Source organism: Sminthopsis crassicaudata, chromosome 3 (assembly GCF_048593235.1).
Source record: "Sminthopsis crassicaudata isolate SCR6 chromosome 3, ASM4859323v1, whole genome shotgun sequence".
Lineage (NCBI taxonomy): Eukaryota > Metazoa > Chordata > Mammalia > Dasyuromorphia > Dasyuridae > Sminthopsis > Sminthopsis crassicaudata.
Window position 1 is genome coordinate 430,274,968 of NC_133619.1, and position 16,645 is coordinate 430,291,612.

Consider the following 16,645-nt stretch of genomic DNA (forward strand, 5'->3'; position numbering starts at 1 on the left):
ATCTTGTGAACCTAACTAATCCATTAGTCTTTTTCTTAGCCAGTACCAGATGGTTTTGATGACTTCTGCTCTATACTATAGTTTTAGATTTGGTACAGCAAGGCCACCTTTGTTTGCAATTTTTTCATTAATTCTCTTGAAATTATTGACTTTTGTTCTTCCAGATGAATTTTTTTTCTAGCTCTATAAAGTAATTTCTTGGCATTTTGATTGATTTGGTACTGAATAAGTAGATTAATTTAGGTAGAATTGTCATTTTTATTATATTGGCTTGACTTATTCATGAGCATGTGATATTCAAATTGTTTAGATCTAACGTTATTTGTATGAAAAGTGTTATGTAATTGTGTTCATATAGGTCCTGGTTTTCTTTTGGCAGGTATATTCTAAAATATTTTATATTATCTATAGTTATTTTAAATGGGATTTGTTTCTATCTCTTGCTGCTGGACTTTGTTGGTAATATATAAAATGATGATGATTTATGTGGATTTATTTTGTACCCTGCAATTTTGTTAAAGTTGTGAATTATTTCTAGTACTTTTTCAGTTGATTCTCTAGGATTCTCTAAATATACTATCATATTATCTGCAAAGAGTAATAATTTTGTTTCCTCATTACTTACTCTAATTCCTTCAGTTTCTTTTTCTTCTCTTATTGCGAAAGCTAACATATTACATTCAATGAATAGTAATGATAATGGACAACTTGTTTCACCTCTGATTTTATTGCAAATGCTTCTAATTTATCTTCCTTACATATAATGCTTGCTGATATTTTAGATAGATGTTACTTGTCATTTTAAGGAAAATTCCATTTATTTTATGTGTTCTAACATTTTTAATAGGAATAGGTGTTGGATTTTGTCAAATGCTTTTTCTGCATGTATTGAGATAATCATATGATTTCTGTTAGTTTGGCTATTGATATAATCAATTATACTAATAGCTTTCCTAATATTAAATTGGACCTTTATAAATTCTACTTGGTCATAGTATATTATCCTGTAATAAATTGCTGTAATCTTCTTACTAATATTATATTTAATATATTTGCATCATTATCCTTTAGGAAAATTGTTCTATAATTTTCTTTCTCTTTTAACCCTATTTGGTGTAAGTTTCAGGAGGCAGCTAGGTGGCATGGTAGATAGAGCACCAGCCCTGAAGTCAGGAGAACCTGAATACTAATCTAGTCTCAGACATTAATACTTCTTAGCTTTGTGACCCTGAGCAAGTCACAACCCCAATTGCCTCAGGAAAAAAAAAAGTATCAGCACCATATTTGTGTCATAGAAGAAATTTGGTAGGACTTTTCCCCCTATTTAAAAAATAGTTTATATAATATTGGAATTAATTATTATTTAAATGTTTAGTAGAATTCACTTGTAAATCCATCTAGCTCTGGAGATTTTTTTTCTTATGGCATTAATTAATAACTTGTTCAATTTCTTAATTTTCAACTCTTAGTTTTGTTTATTAGTTCAATAGTTTTCTTCCAATTTTATTAATCTCTCCTTTTGTTTTCAGAATTTCAAATTTGGTATTTAATTGGGGTTTTTAATGTGTTCTTTTTCTAGTTTTTTTTAGTTGTGTGCCCAAATTAATTGATCTTTCTCTTGCTCTATTTTATTCAAAATAGAGATAGAAAATTTCTCCTAAGGACTGCTTTGATGGCATTCCATAAATTTTGCTATATTGTCTGATTATTGTCATTCTCTTGGATGAAATTACCAATTGTTCCTGTGGTCTGTTGTTTCACCCACTTATTCTTTAGGATTAAATTATTTAGTTTTCAATTAATTTTTGGTTTATTTTTCCTCATCTTCCCTTTATTACATGAAATTTTTATTGCATCATGATATGAATAAGATGCATTTATTATTTCTGCCTTTCTGCATTTGATTTTGAGGTTTTTGTGCCCTATTACATGGCCATTTTTTTGTGTAGGTTCTATATACTGACAAGAAAAAAGTATATTCTTTTTACTCTCCATTCAATTTTTCTCCAAAGGTCTATCAAATCTAACTTTTCTAAAATTCTATTTAGCTGGGGCAGCTAGATGGCACAGTGGATAGAGCCCTGAAATTGAGGACCTGAGTTCAAATCTGGTCTCAGACATTTAACACTTCCTAGCTGTGTGATCCTGGGCAAGTCATTTAACCCCAATTGCAATTGCCTCAAAAAACAAAAATTCCATTTAGTGTCTTTACTTCTTTCTTGTTTATTTTGAGGGTTTGATGTATTTGGTTTTGATGGAAGGATATCTAGATCCCCCATTAGTATAGCTTTGTTGTCTATTTTTTCTTGCAACTCTCTTAACTTCTCTAGGAAATTGGATGCTATTGTGTATAAATGTTTAGTATTGATAATTATTTCATTAGCTATGGTATCCTTTAGCAACATATATTTTCCTTCCTTATATCTTTAAACTAGATTTATTTTTGCTTTTGCTTGATGAGAGATCAGAATTACTATCCATGCTTTTATTTACTTCAGCTGAAGCATAAAGATTCTGCTCCAGTCTCTCTTTTTTAAAACTTTATTTTGCATGCATCTTTCAGCTTCAAATGTGTTTATTGGAAACAACATATTGTAGGATTTTGGTTTTAATCCAGTCTGATATCTGCTTCTATTTTATGGGAGAGTTCATCCCATTTACATTCACAGTTAAAATTATTAACTCCAAACTTCAGCCCATTCTATTTTTCACAAGTTATACTTTTCTCTCTCCTTTCCTCCTACTGACCACCACTTCTCTCAATCTGCCCTCCCTTTTTTATTCCCATCCCTTTCTTTTTCTTTCCCCTTCTATTTCTGCTCTCCTTTCTATTAGCCTTCCCCTTTCCTTTCTCTTTCCCCTTCCTACTTCCTTATAGGTTGTGACAAGCTTCTATGTCAAACTAAATATGAATGACATTCTCTCTTTAAGCCAAATCCAATGTGACGAAGATTCAAACAATGCCCATCCTCCTCCATTCTTTCCCTCAAATGTAATAGGCATTTTTTGTGTCTTCATGTGTTGTAATTCATCCCATTTTACCTCTCCTTTCCTCTTCTTTCAGTACAATACCTTGTCCACCCCTAGTTTCCTTTTTATTTTATCACATTAAAGTCAACTTATACCTCCACCCTCTAAATATACCCCTAACAAATATACAGTTCTCAAGAGTTACACACATCTTTTTCCATGAAGGGATGTAAACATTTTAACTTTTTAAAAAACATAGTTTTTTCCCCTTCACTCTCTTAATTTTTGCACTTATGATCTTAAGTAAACTAGCTCCAAATTAGTTTTTGGACCTATTTCATACTATCCCCTTTTAAAAATTCTATGTTCCCATCAAACTACGCTAGTCAATTCTCATTTTTAATGAATTATTTTCTTTGGTTAACTTTTTTACTTCCTTTTGTATTGTCAATTGAATTTTTAAAGGAATTGTTTTTTCTTCATTGGATTGTTCTTTCATTTCACCAATTCTATTTTTAAGGAGTTGTTTTCATTTGTTTTCACCAATTATGTTTTTAAGAAGTGTTTTTCTTTAGTATATATATATATTTTCCATTTCATCAAATGAATTTTTAAGGAGTTGTATTCTTCAGACAATTTCTGTGAATACTTTTCCAAAATCTCCTGCAAAGCTTTTATTTCCTTGTCCAATTTTTTTCCAATTCTTTTGTAAGATCCTTTTTAAAAAATTCTTCCAAAAGAGACTTTTGAGTTGTAAACCAATTCATTCTCCTTTGAGGTTTCATCTGGAGACATTTTGCCTTTTGTATTCTCAGGATTTCAGGTCTATTCTTCCCTGTGTCCATAATGGCTATTTATGGTCAAAGCCCTTTTTGCTTTTTTGCTCATTTTAAAAAAGATCTGCTCCATAGGGCACAGGGAATATTGTACCAAGTTTCCTCTTACTTTGCCCCCAGGGCCATTGCAGGCTTCCTTTCTCGGCTGGATGGGCCTGGTGAAGTTCTACCTGTTATGCTGGGACTCAGGGTCTCATTATTTGCATTCTGTAGTTGCATCAAAGGTCTCATAGTTAGTCTGCTTGATTTGCTGATGTCTGAACCAGGACAGAGTAATCAACACTGTTGTATTTTGGCTAAGAGCTTTGTGCAAGGAGCTTCTCCATCTTGGGTCTCCCTGCACTGTACCTGCCTTGGACCTCATCACCATGCTGCTCAGTTGAGACAGACCTTTCCTGAAGTCCTTCCAAGATATCTTCTGCTGGAAATTTGTTACACTCTAAATATTTATTTGTTCTGACACTTCAAAATCTGTTCAGAGGCTTCATCTGGTTTTGAGTCTGAGGGAAGCCAGAAAGAACTCAGGCAAAGTCCTGTCTACTCTTTGCCATCTTGGCTCCACTCTTCCATATATTTTCAATACAAAAAAGAAAGAAGAGGGCAATTAATTAAACATGAAACTAAAAACAAATAAATAAAGAAAAAATCAACATATTAAATAAAACACAACAAACACAAAATTAAAGTATGATAATCAACAAATAAACAAAATTAAAAACAAAATTAGAAACTGATATTTAATGATGCAGAATTGGCAAATAATTAGCATTTTGATTTAAGAAACAGAAAGAAGGTAAAGAGATTACCAAAATTAAAGATTAAAAAAGAAAATTCTCAATAAAGAGGGAATTATTAGAAATCATCATATTCAACTACTACTGACAAAATGGAAAACAAAGGAAATTAAAGAATATTTACCATGATAGGTAGTACTAAAATTAACATGAGAGAACAAGAATTTAAGCCATAGAATTTCATGAGTAGAAATTGAAGAAGTCAAAACAATGGAAAAAATGGACAATCATAGAAAAACTAATTTCTATAGAGCATTAGTTGCTTATTGAAACAGAGCTAGAAGGTATCTTATCAGAGTCCTTCCATGATACAAATACATTCCTCATGTACTAAAGAAAATAAAACAAAATCATTAACAATTAGAAATGATACATAATATACACAACTATAAGTAATATACAAAAATAAAATAGTAATATATTTTAAAGCAGAGATTGCCACATTATATTCCGAGAGTTAATTTGCCTTGTTTTTGTATGGCCCATGAATTAGGAATGATTTTTACTTTTTTTTTTTTCTGAGACAATTGGGTTTAAGTGACTTGCCTAGGATCCCACATCTAGGAAGTGTTAAGTGTCTGAGGTCAGATTTGAACTCAGGTCCTCCTGACTTCAGAGCCATTTCTCTATCCCCTGTATTACCTTGCTGCCCCTGATTTTTACATTTTTAAAGAGTTTTTGCTATGATCATATATATACATATATATATATATATATATATATATATATATATATATATATATATATATATATATATATATATATATATATATATAGTAATGCAATGATGTTTCAATATTAGGAAAAGCATAAACTTTAAAAATGTAACAAAAATAATTACAATCCTATGGTCACTTCAATAGATTAGGAAAAAATCTTTTAATAGAATAGTTGTACTCATTTATGTGAAAATATTAAAATATTAAACTTTAAAAATGTAACAAAAATAATTACAATCCTATGGTCACTTCAATAGATTAGGAAAAAATCTTTTAATAGAATAGTTGTACTCATTTATGTGAAAATATTAAAATATTAAAATTTTTAAATGTAAAAATACTAGAATTCTTTCTAAGAAGACCCCTATAAAAGAAAAGATGTTCATTGTTAATAGTATTATTTAATAGCCATAGGAAAAATAGTCATAGTTATAGTAATAAAAAACAAAAAAAGTAAATTGAAGAAACCAATAAGCATGAGCAAAGTGGAAAAAAATTAAAAATGAATTAATTTAACCTCTTAGACCTGCAGCTTTCTAACTGGTAAAATAAAGCAAAAGTATATCTCCTTTTGCTTGAAGGGTTTTTTTTGGCAAAAGATATAATTTTGAAAACAATTTTCAAGGTTTAGAAAATTGAAGGAGGTGTTATTATTTCCATGGACTGACTTCAACCCATTAACTGATAAGTAATTATTAGCCATTTACTTTGTATCAGGGACTGTGGTGGTTGTGATGAGCTGCTGAGGAAATGGATAGATATACATGTTATCAGATCTGAGGTATATAGACTGGATGTCTCAAGAATCATGCTTGAGTTTTATAATTATTGAATAATCATGTGAATGGGGACTAATTATTGTATACTGAAAACAATATTTACTGGGCTGAGGAGTGAAGAACAAAGACTCAAACTAAGTTCTGGGCCTCAGATATTTTTGTCTCATGGCATAGGCCAGTGAATATCACAAAGGGAACTTATAGCTAAATGAATTTTGGCTTTTCATATCGTCAAAACTCATCTTCCATTATTTCCTTAAATTCCTTCTTAATGTGATATATCACATATGCTAGAGAATATTAGCTATAATTTAAGAATAATCAGGCTAAATTATCTTCCTCTTAAAATAGTTGTAATTATATGGATCTAATATTTTATTATTTGGTTGGAAAAAGGAAATAAACATTTATCAATGTTTTGTATGATGCTATCCTCACTTTTTACATTTTGGAAACTAAAACTGAAAAGGAAAAAGTGATTTATAAATTACTTTATAACCTTCTGGAAAAGGATATACTATGGCACTGGATTCAATGTATATAAAGATCCCTGAAACATAATTCATTAGCTCTTAATCTGTAATTGTTCATTGTATTGTACATAAAACACTGGTTTTTCCAGCTGACATTTTATTCTATGGCAGTGGCTGTGTTCAGTTACAAAAAGTCAGATAGTGTACCAATTCCTTAAGAATTCCATTTACCAAAACAGAATTTTGCTGAAATAGGAAAAAAAAGAACCTCTTATTGTTTTCAAAAGAATTGAGGTCTATATTATTGGAATTTTTTCTTTAGGTTCTAGAGTTCTGATGCTCTTTGCAAACTCTTTTACCAAAATAACCTACACTCCCTTACTTCTTACTCCATCTATGTACTATTTTGAGTCTTGCTCAGTTTTTATACCAACATGTGCTTCATTAGAAGTCTGGAAGAGCAATATTGACTGTTGATAACCTTAGACTTTAGCCATTATGGACTTCTGATTAAGTTGGTTACTTCTGGTGGAAGTTTTGTTATTAAAAGACCTACTGAACCAATCCTTCAGAATGATAAAATCATATAATTAACTGCCAGGGATTTCTAGCTGGTCTTTATCTTGAATTGGATGCAGAGTGGTTGCTAATAGAGAAACTGCCCTAGGAACCAGGCAACACATTATGCTTTATTTGTATTGTTTTGTTTTTTAATGGATATGGTGATGCTGTTTCTCCTGAGGCCAGGGAATAAATGCATCATTTTGTTACATAAAATGTTCATATGAAATCATTATCTATAAACTATGATATTTAAAAGGCTACATGAAGTATAACATTTTTTGAAGCTTAGAATAAATTTTTAAAAGTGTTTCCTTTTTGTGAAAAGTAGGCAAAAATCCTTGTTTGAGAATTCATATTTATAATTTTCCGGCATCATTCTAGAGGGAAAAACTTCTTGATTGTAGTAGTTTCGATTTTAAGGGCTCCTAGTTGGATATGAAATCTTTGCTCCAACAATCCTAATTCTAGGACAGTTTTTCAAAAGACATGGATTACCAAAAGTAATTTTTTATAATGAGTTGACTTTGCTTTAATTGAGTGAACCATATATAAGCTGTCACCACTATATGCCACTATAAAGGATAGTATAAGTCACTAAAAATGAATAAAAGAAAATACTTGAGGAAATGGACCAATGTAAAGCAACATGTTTCTCATCACTCAACATGCTACTTTACTTTAAACAGACTTATTCAATTAATTCAATTCAATTAATAAGGATTAATTAAGGAATCTTAAGATTACCTACAAATGGATCATATATATTAATTATGACTAGTCTTGTTTGTCATTGATATTATTATTGAAATTATCCTGTAATTTTCTCAGTCTAGTGAATGCTTCTGTTCTTTTCAAATTTTTCCTAAGACATCTGGTTTCTATACCCAGTTTTGTTATTTACTAGGTATAAAACTAAAACTCTAGATAAATCATTTGTGCTTCTAGCCTGAACATTTTCACATTAAAAACTCAAAAGACAGATGAAAATGTACTATTCATCATAGGAGTCAAACTTGTAGTCTGTGGGTCACTTTGTGATCTGAAACAAATTAAAATGTAATTGGGAAATATTTAATGAAAATAATATAATATATATAATAAAGATAATGTTATTTGTGGTTTTCAAGTCAATACATAGCTTTCAAGGATTTGGTTCTGCAATTTTCAGATGATGAAATTGAAACTATTTCCACTCATATGAAAGAGTATTCCAAATCACTATTGATCAGAGAAATGCAAATTAAGACCACTCTGAGATACCACTACACACCTGTCAGATTGGCTAAGATGACAGGAACAACTAATGATGAATGTTGGAGGGGCTGTGGGAAAACTAGGACACTGATGGATATTGGTGGAGTTGTGAAAGAATCCAACCATTCTGGAGATCAATCTGGAATTATGCCCCCAAAGTCATCAAACTGTGCATACCCTTTGATCCAGCAGTGCTACTCTTGGGCTTATATCCCAAAGAAATACTAAAGAAGGGAAAGGGACCTGCATGAGCCAAAATGTTTGAGGCAGCCCTTTTTGTAGTGGCTAGAAACTGGAAAATGAACGGATGCCCATCAATTGGAGAATGGTTGGGTAAATTGAGAATATTATTGTTCTGTAAGAAATGACCAGCAGGATGAATACAGAGAGGCTTGGAGAGAATTACATGAACTGATGCTGAGTGAAATGAGCAGAACCAGGAGATCACTATACACTTCAACAACAGTACTGGATGTTTTCTGATGGAAGTGTATGTCTTCAACATAGAGAAGATCTAATTCAGTTCCAGTTGATCAATGATGGACGGAATCAGCTGCACCCAGAGAAGGAACACTGGGAAATGAGTGTAAACTGTTTGCATTTTTGTCTTTCTTCCCAGGTTATTTTTACCTTCTGAATCCAATTCTTTCTGTGCAACAAGAAATTCGGTTTTGTATACATATATTTTATCTAGGATATACTATAACATATTTAATATGTATGGGACTGTCTGCCATCTAGGGGAGGGGGTGGAGGGAAGGAGGGAAAATTTGGAATAGAAGTGAGTACAAGGGATAATGTTATAAAAAAATTACCCATGCATATGTACTGTCAAAAAAGTTATAATTATAAAATTAATTAAAAAATGTAAAAAAAAGGATATGTTCTGAGATTGACATTACTTTTCTTCATATGACTAGGCCTCTGTATTATTGCTATGTTGACCAACTTTAAAAGTGTAGTTTCAGACTGACTTCAAAGTAGTAGAAACATTAGAACTATCTCCTATAGTTTCACCTGAAATTGATTTTTCAACTGTACCTTCTGAGGATTCGTCATTGCCACAAAGAGAAGGAAGCAATAATGATATTTGTCTCTGAATTTACTAACTTGTAATCACATTATGTTTCCAACTTACTCCAGTAACACAGTCAGCTTTAGGAAAAGCTAATTTCCTGTTAATTCTTGATCTATGGAATTCTTTGGTTTCATGAATAGTTTTTAAGGAGTTTGGGACATTGGATGATTAAAAAAATACATTTTTAACTTCACCGACCTTTGATTTACTTTGAAAATCATAAATCATGTGTTTTGTTTCATTCATTTAAAAATAATTATTCCAAGAAGAGCTCCAGAGGCTTAATTATATAGCTGAAGGAGTCCATGAAACAAAAAACAAACAAACAAACAAAAAAACATTAAGAGCTTTTGTTGAGAGGATTCTGGGAAGATGGTGAAATAGATTGGCAAATTTCCAGCTCTCAAGATTTTCCGCAGAAGTAAATAAATTTGTGCCTCAGGATGAACATTGATTGATGAAAAAATCAAGAAGACTTGTGGCAGGACAGGAATCCTTCAGGTACAACTGAGAATATGTGAAGAAAGACTCTGGGCTGGATATTAACTCATGAGATGTGCAAATACCTTCAGGCTAGTTCCACAAAAACATCAAGTGGGGATCCTTGGGGCTAACTGGGTTTGGCTAGAGTCTCAGCAGGAACTACAAAACTTTCATCACCTAGACTGCATGTAGAATTGGGGTCTGAGTCCAGGAAGACTGAGAGAGCTTCAGTTGATTGGGAAGGCCAAGCCCAGATGTGCTGCAGGGTTATGGGTAAAAAAGAACCAGCACACTCAGTGAGTTTAGAAGCAGTGATGCAGGGATGCTGCTGACTGTGGACACTTTCAGGAGGATGGACCTCTTGGTTTGATGTTCTTGGTCAGAGGGAAGAGCTGAAGTAAAACCAGAAGCATCATCTCCTACCCCACAATTAGAGACACTAATACCTCTTTAAAAAATGAACTGACAAAGAAGAAAGAACCTCACCATAGGAATTTACTATGAGAACAAGGAAGACTGGAGTTCATTTTCAGAGGAGGACAATAAAGTAAAAAAAGCTTCTACCCCAAAGAGCAATATGAAATGGCTCCCTGACCAAAGAGAATTTATGATACTCAAAAAAGAATTTAAAAAAACAAATGAGAAAGATTGAGGAAAAGCTAAAAAATAATTACCATCCAAGAAAAATAAGATTATGAAAAAAGTTAACCAACTAGAAAAGGTGATACATAGTCTCAAAGATAAATATATATACATATACATATATATATATATAATTTTTCTTTTTGAAAAATAGAATTAGGCTGGGGAATCCAGTAAAGCTATGAGAGACCAAGAAATAACAAAACAGATTCTAAAGTAGGAAAAATAGAACAGAATATGAATCAAAAGAAAAATGACAGATCTGGAGAATAGATTAAGAAGAGAAAATATAAGAATAATTGGATTGCCTGAAAGTTGTGACCCAAAAAAACCTTGATACAAAAATTTTCTATAATATTGAATGAGAAAAAATGAACATTTAACAAACTTGTAGATTTTCAGGACTTTCTATCAACAAACTTGAACTTAATAGAAAATTTAATCTATAAGAGCCAATATCAAAGATCAATTTCAAGGATCATAACATGGACAAAGTGTTTATTTTTTTTTACATGGGCAATGTATATAACATGTTTAAGATTGACATCAACAATGGGGTATCTCAAAAGAAAGATGTGGGCAGTTAAGGTAAAAATAGTAATTATGCTATACAAAAGAGGTGTAGAAGAATAGACACAGATGCATTAGAGGGAGGAAGAAAGCTCACAGTTTTGTAAAGCTACTCAGATTGGGAATGGTTAAATTGGCAACACTACATATGTAATATGAAGGAATCTATAAAGAAATAAGTGGGGAGGAATGAGTGAACTGGAAAGCAAAGAATGAGGGAAGAAAACAAGAAAAAGTATCAGTAGGTGGGGGGAGGTTAATAACAAGTCAAGTTAAAGAGTAGAATTAAATCAAAGAGTCAGCAGGTATAGGAAAGATATGTGTGCTTATAAATGTGTATGTATATGTCTACATATGTAAACACAAACATATCCTTTCTTAACTGTAGTTAAGCCTGCTTGAGGGACTGTAATGGATGAAAAGGGGAAAAAAGAATAAAGTAAAAAAGGTGTATAACAGAGAACAAAAGAACAATTTAAAAGGAAGTAAAGAAAAGATGAACACTCATGAATATAATTTATTCTACTAAATATATATATATATATATATATATTTTTTTTTGAACTGGCAATTTTTTGTTATATATATGTTGAATCCTCCCAGATGTTTTACTCGGCACGTGCATTCCCTTTTGTTTTGTTATGCATTTCTTTTCTGATTTTCTTTTTTCTTATTATGCTTTTTAAATAAAATAAAATAAAAAAGAGTATTCTGGGAAGATGGTGGAGTAGTTCAGAAAATTCCAGATTCTCCATACACATATAAGACAAAATTTTCATTGGGGTGAATATAGAGTAGCAAAACCAAATAGGAGTTGGGGCAGAATTGTGGTGCTTTTAGACAATTGGAGAAGATCTGAAGAAATATCAGGATTAAGGTTTAGTTAATGCACATATATCTGTGAGTGAAGAAACAGTGAAGAAGAGACCTTAATGACTGTGGGCACTTATAGGAAGTTTTGTTTCCAGGCCAGAAGGGAGAAATGAATAAAAACCTGGAACAGAGGCATAATTCCATCACCCCAAGACTAGAAATGATTAGAGTAACAATTTGCTATATTTTTTTTAGAAATGATGAGCAAGCAAAGGAGAAATAACCCAAATATAGAAAATTACTATGGGAATAAGGAAGACTGGGGCCCATCTGCAGAGAAAGATGCCCAAAAAGTCTCTCTAACACTAAAGAGTAACACTAAATGGTCACCTGTCCCCAATGAATTCATAGAACAAAAATTAAGACTTTAAAAATCAAATGGAAGAAATTGAGGAAAAAAATAAGGAAAACACAGGAAAAACAAGAATATTATGAAAAGAAATTCAACTAGAAAAGAATATTCAGAGTCTTAAGAAAAAAAATGACTCCTTGAAAAATAGAATGGGGCAAAGGAAAGTCATTTAAGTTATAAAGAACCAAGAAATAATAAAACAAAATATAATGAATGAAAAAATAGAAGAGAATGGAAGATATTTTAAAGAAAAACAATAGATCTGTAGTACAGATCAAGAAGAAAAAACAAGAATAATTAAACATTCTGAAAGCTAAGATAAAAACGAAAATCTTGATACAATAGTACAAGAAATAAAGAAAATTATCATAAAGTATTAGAACAAGAGGGAAAAGTAGAAATAGAAAAAAATCCATTAACTACCAGCTGAAAGAGATCCTATGAAGAAAACAGATAGGAATGTCATTACCAAATTCTGAAGCCTCCAGATCAAGGAGAAAAATCACCAGCAAGAAGAAAAAATTCAAAGATAGCAGAGCCACAATTAATATCACATAAGATCTGGCAGCAGCTACATTAAAAGACTGCAAATATTGAAGCACTATATGTTGAAGAGTAAAAGAACTAGAGTTGTGGTTGTAAATATACTCAGCAAAAATAAGCATAATCCTGAATGAAAAAAAAAAGATATTTAATTGATTGTCAGACTACCAGGATTTTGTTGCAGAAAAACCTGAACTTAATAGAAAATTAAATATATAAGATTCAAGAAAAATATAAGAAAAACATAAAGACTAATTTCTAGGGAATTAAGAATAAACTGTTTATAGTTTATATATGGAAATGTAAACCATATGTCTAAGATTGTCTTTAGTAATTGGATCTGTCAAAAGAAAGATTGTGGTAGAGTTGAGTGTGATGTGTTTCATAAAAACAAAATTATAGGTAAAAGGTAAAAAGAATAATTATTATGAATAAGGTGGGAGAGCAAGAATTGACATAGTTTATTCACATTGAAGATGGGATAAGAGGGAACAACACAAACATTCAACATATACACACACACATATGTGTGTATGTATGTGTGTGTATTAGAAGAGTATAAAAGTCTTCTAAATTTATAAAGAAATAAGAAGACAGGGAATTGGATAAGGGGGATAGAAGGATATATAGATTAACGAGAATAAGATAAGCTATGTAGCTTACTGCAAATGGGATAAAAAGGGATGGAAAAGGTAAGGGGAGAATATAAAGGGGGATGAGGTACATTAAGTAATAGAAAGGCAAGGAAACTGTAGAAGTGAATCAGAGGAGTGGGGAGGCATAAGAAATTATATATATATATATGTACATATATATATGTATGTATATAACGTAATAACAATGATCAGGAGTAGAACTTAATAGAAAAAAAGGCTAGAAGTCATTGATTTCAGATAAAGTAAAAGCTTAAATGGATGTAATTACAAAAGAAACTATTCTATATGGAAGGGATGTTAATATTGTTTTAGAAGTGTAAAATAACTAGATAGTACAAGATTGAAATGTTGTTGTGGTACAGGAAATGAAGAATTGGTGGATTTAGAAAAATATGGAAAGATTCGGACTTATGAAGGATAATATTCTCGACCTTCAAAGAAACAGGATAAACAAGTTCAGTATGTCCTTACATAGATGTATATAAATGTACATGTGTATATATGTATATGATTATAGATATCTTTATATATTTACATATGCATATATACATATGAATACATATATGTATATATAAGTATATCTGTGCTTACCTATTGCCTTCTTAGGAAAGATAAGAAGGGAAAAAAGAATAGAATAAAAAGTGTGTAACAGAAAACAAGAAAACCTACAAGCAAACAAAGATGGAAACTGAAACAATGTGTAATATCTATTATATAGACTTTCTTGAAATGAAAATTATACATTTTGAATCCTCTCTTATGTTTAACTATATACTTGGCAATGTTTTTTTCCCTTTTTACTATTTTTTTCTATTTTGAAATAAATATTTAAAAGTTTTTCAAAAAATCCTCCTGTTTTAGGGAATGGTAGCTATGGGGGAAAAGATGGTATATATGCATACTTAAGGACAATGCATTGTTATAGAGTCATATTATTGTTTTTCAGTCCCATAATGTTTTATTTCTATAGGGGGTATGAAGATTTGGTTAGCTAGAAAAAAGTAGGCAAATGTTTTAACCACCCTCACCAACTTTCCTTAGGTTTCCTCAGTTTTGCTCTGAGTTAATTTGTATGGCAAACAGATGCATTAACGAGTTGAAAATTATCTCCTGATAATCAGCTTACCCAGTCCCATATCAGTTTTGCTAATAGAGTTTCTAGTTTTATTTGGTTAGTGACATTTATAGGAATTAAAAGTAATTTTGGACTCAGAAAAGAGTTCAGATTAAGAGTTTTGAAGTGGCAACAGAAGAAAAGGACTTCAAAAGAAAGACTTATAATAATGCATAAGTGCTTTTCTAGGTAGCAGCCTGGTAAGATTGGAATTATAAAAAATATAAAGATAATCACTTAGGGTGGGGGAAGGAGCCTCATCACAGTTACAGTATAACTGCCATTGGCAAGATACATAGAAACTCAGAAAAGAAGCTGGGAAAATATAGTATAGATACCCAGGAGATAGTAGCAGAGAGCAATGAAGATAGAACAGAAAACACCAGCAGTTCTGCAGTAATAGATATGAAATGTCCTGGTGTATTCCCTAGTCATGTATATTCTCTCTGTGTACTCTCTATACCAACAATACGAAAATATACCTCTATATAGAAAGGAGAAATCTTTCTTGTTACTTTTTTAAAACTATATTGTGGAATTAGATGTAATGAGTTCTCTGATTGGTCTAGTTAATGAAATACGCTCCTGGGGGCTCATGTTTTGAGTATCTGATAGTCATAAAATATTTTAAATATAGGGCAATTCCTCTGGAAGCCATGAATATATGGTTTTTTTTTTTGTGTGTGTATGTACATGTTAGTGTGTGTGTTATGGTACTATATGTTTTCTTCAGTCACTAGCTTAATCTGAACTCTTTTCTGAGTCCAAAATTACTTTTAATTCCTATAAATGTCACTAACCAAATAAAACTAGAAACTCTACTTAGCAAAACTGATTTGTGATTTTAGGCTTTAAACAGAACAATTTCTTTACTAATACAATTCAGTCATGTTGAAGACATGCTCATCCTTTTCCTACTGTAGTACATCAGTTAAGAAGAATAAATGTACATATACAAATTAATTGGATTATAAGTCTGTAGAATGGCATTTTCAGTTGCTTGCTAAAGATAGTGAGTGCAAATGTTATTCAGAAAAGGGAAACATCTAAGTAGACTTTAGTTGAGAAGAGAGGTTTCATGAAGGAGGTAGGACTAGGATTGGACCTTGGATAGACTTTAGATAGACTTTGGATAAATGGAAAGAATATAGACAAAGGATAGGATAATTAAATTAAATTAAAAGTGAATAAATATAGAAAATGTGAATGGGGTTGGGAAGAATATTGTAGGGAGGAGAACTAAACACCCATGTAGAACTGAGCACCCAAAACTAGTCTGGTACTATTTGTACTCATATTCCTAACATCTTTTAGCTCTAATTTTTCCCTCTCAACCCGAAGCAGAGCAGTTTTAATTGGCAGACTGTCAACATTTGAAACTGCCTCCACACTAATTAATATGTGCTTATGGCCAGAAATATGACTATAAAAATGACAATTTGACGTTTCAAATTTATGCGCTGCCAGTCATTTCCCTAAATATGAATAGCAAGATTTACAAATCAAGAGAAAAATCTGTTCATTAGTTCAAATCAAGCACACCCTGGTACCTCTTGGGCTTTTAATCTGCTTGTACATTGCTGGTTATTTCTGGCTAGAGCAACCATGGAAGAAGAACTAGGGAAGTAAGGCAGTAGAAAGTGGAACATAGGGTAGAGGACAAATTTTTTCTTCTGGACTGGTTCATCTTGGCTCATCTCTGCACTGGATATTGTGGTAGTCATATAGTCTTTGTAAATAAAATTAACCATGCATCAAAAAATGATAAGTAGCCTGGTTTTCTCTTATGTCACCTAGTTATGATGTTACACAGTTTTTTGAAGGAAGAAAACATAATTATAAACATTTGCTTTGTATAATGCATCAATGTTGCTTAGAAAAGTGATTCTAGGATTGTGTATGTCTAGGAGATATTGCTATCTCCACAAAGTAGTCTTGGTCACCA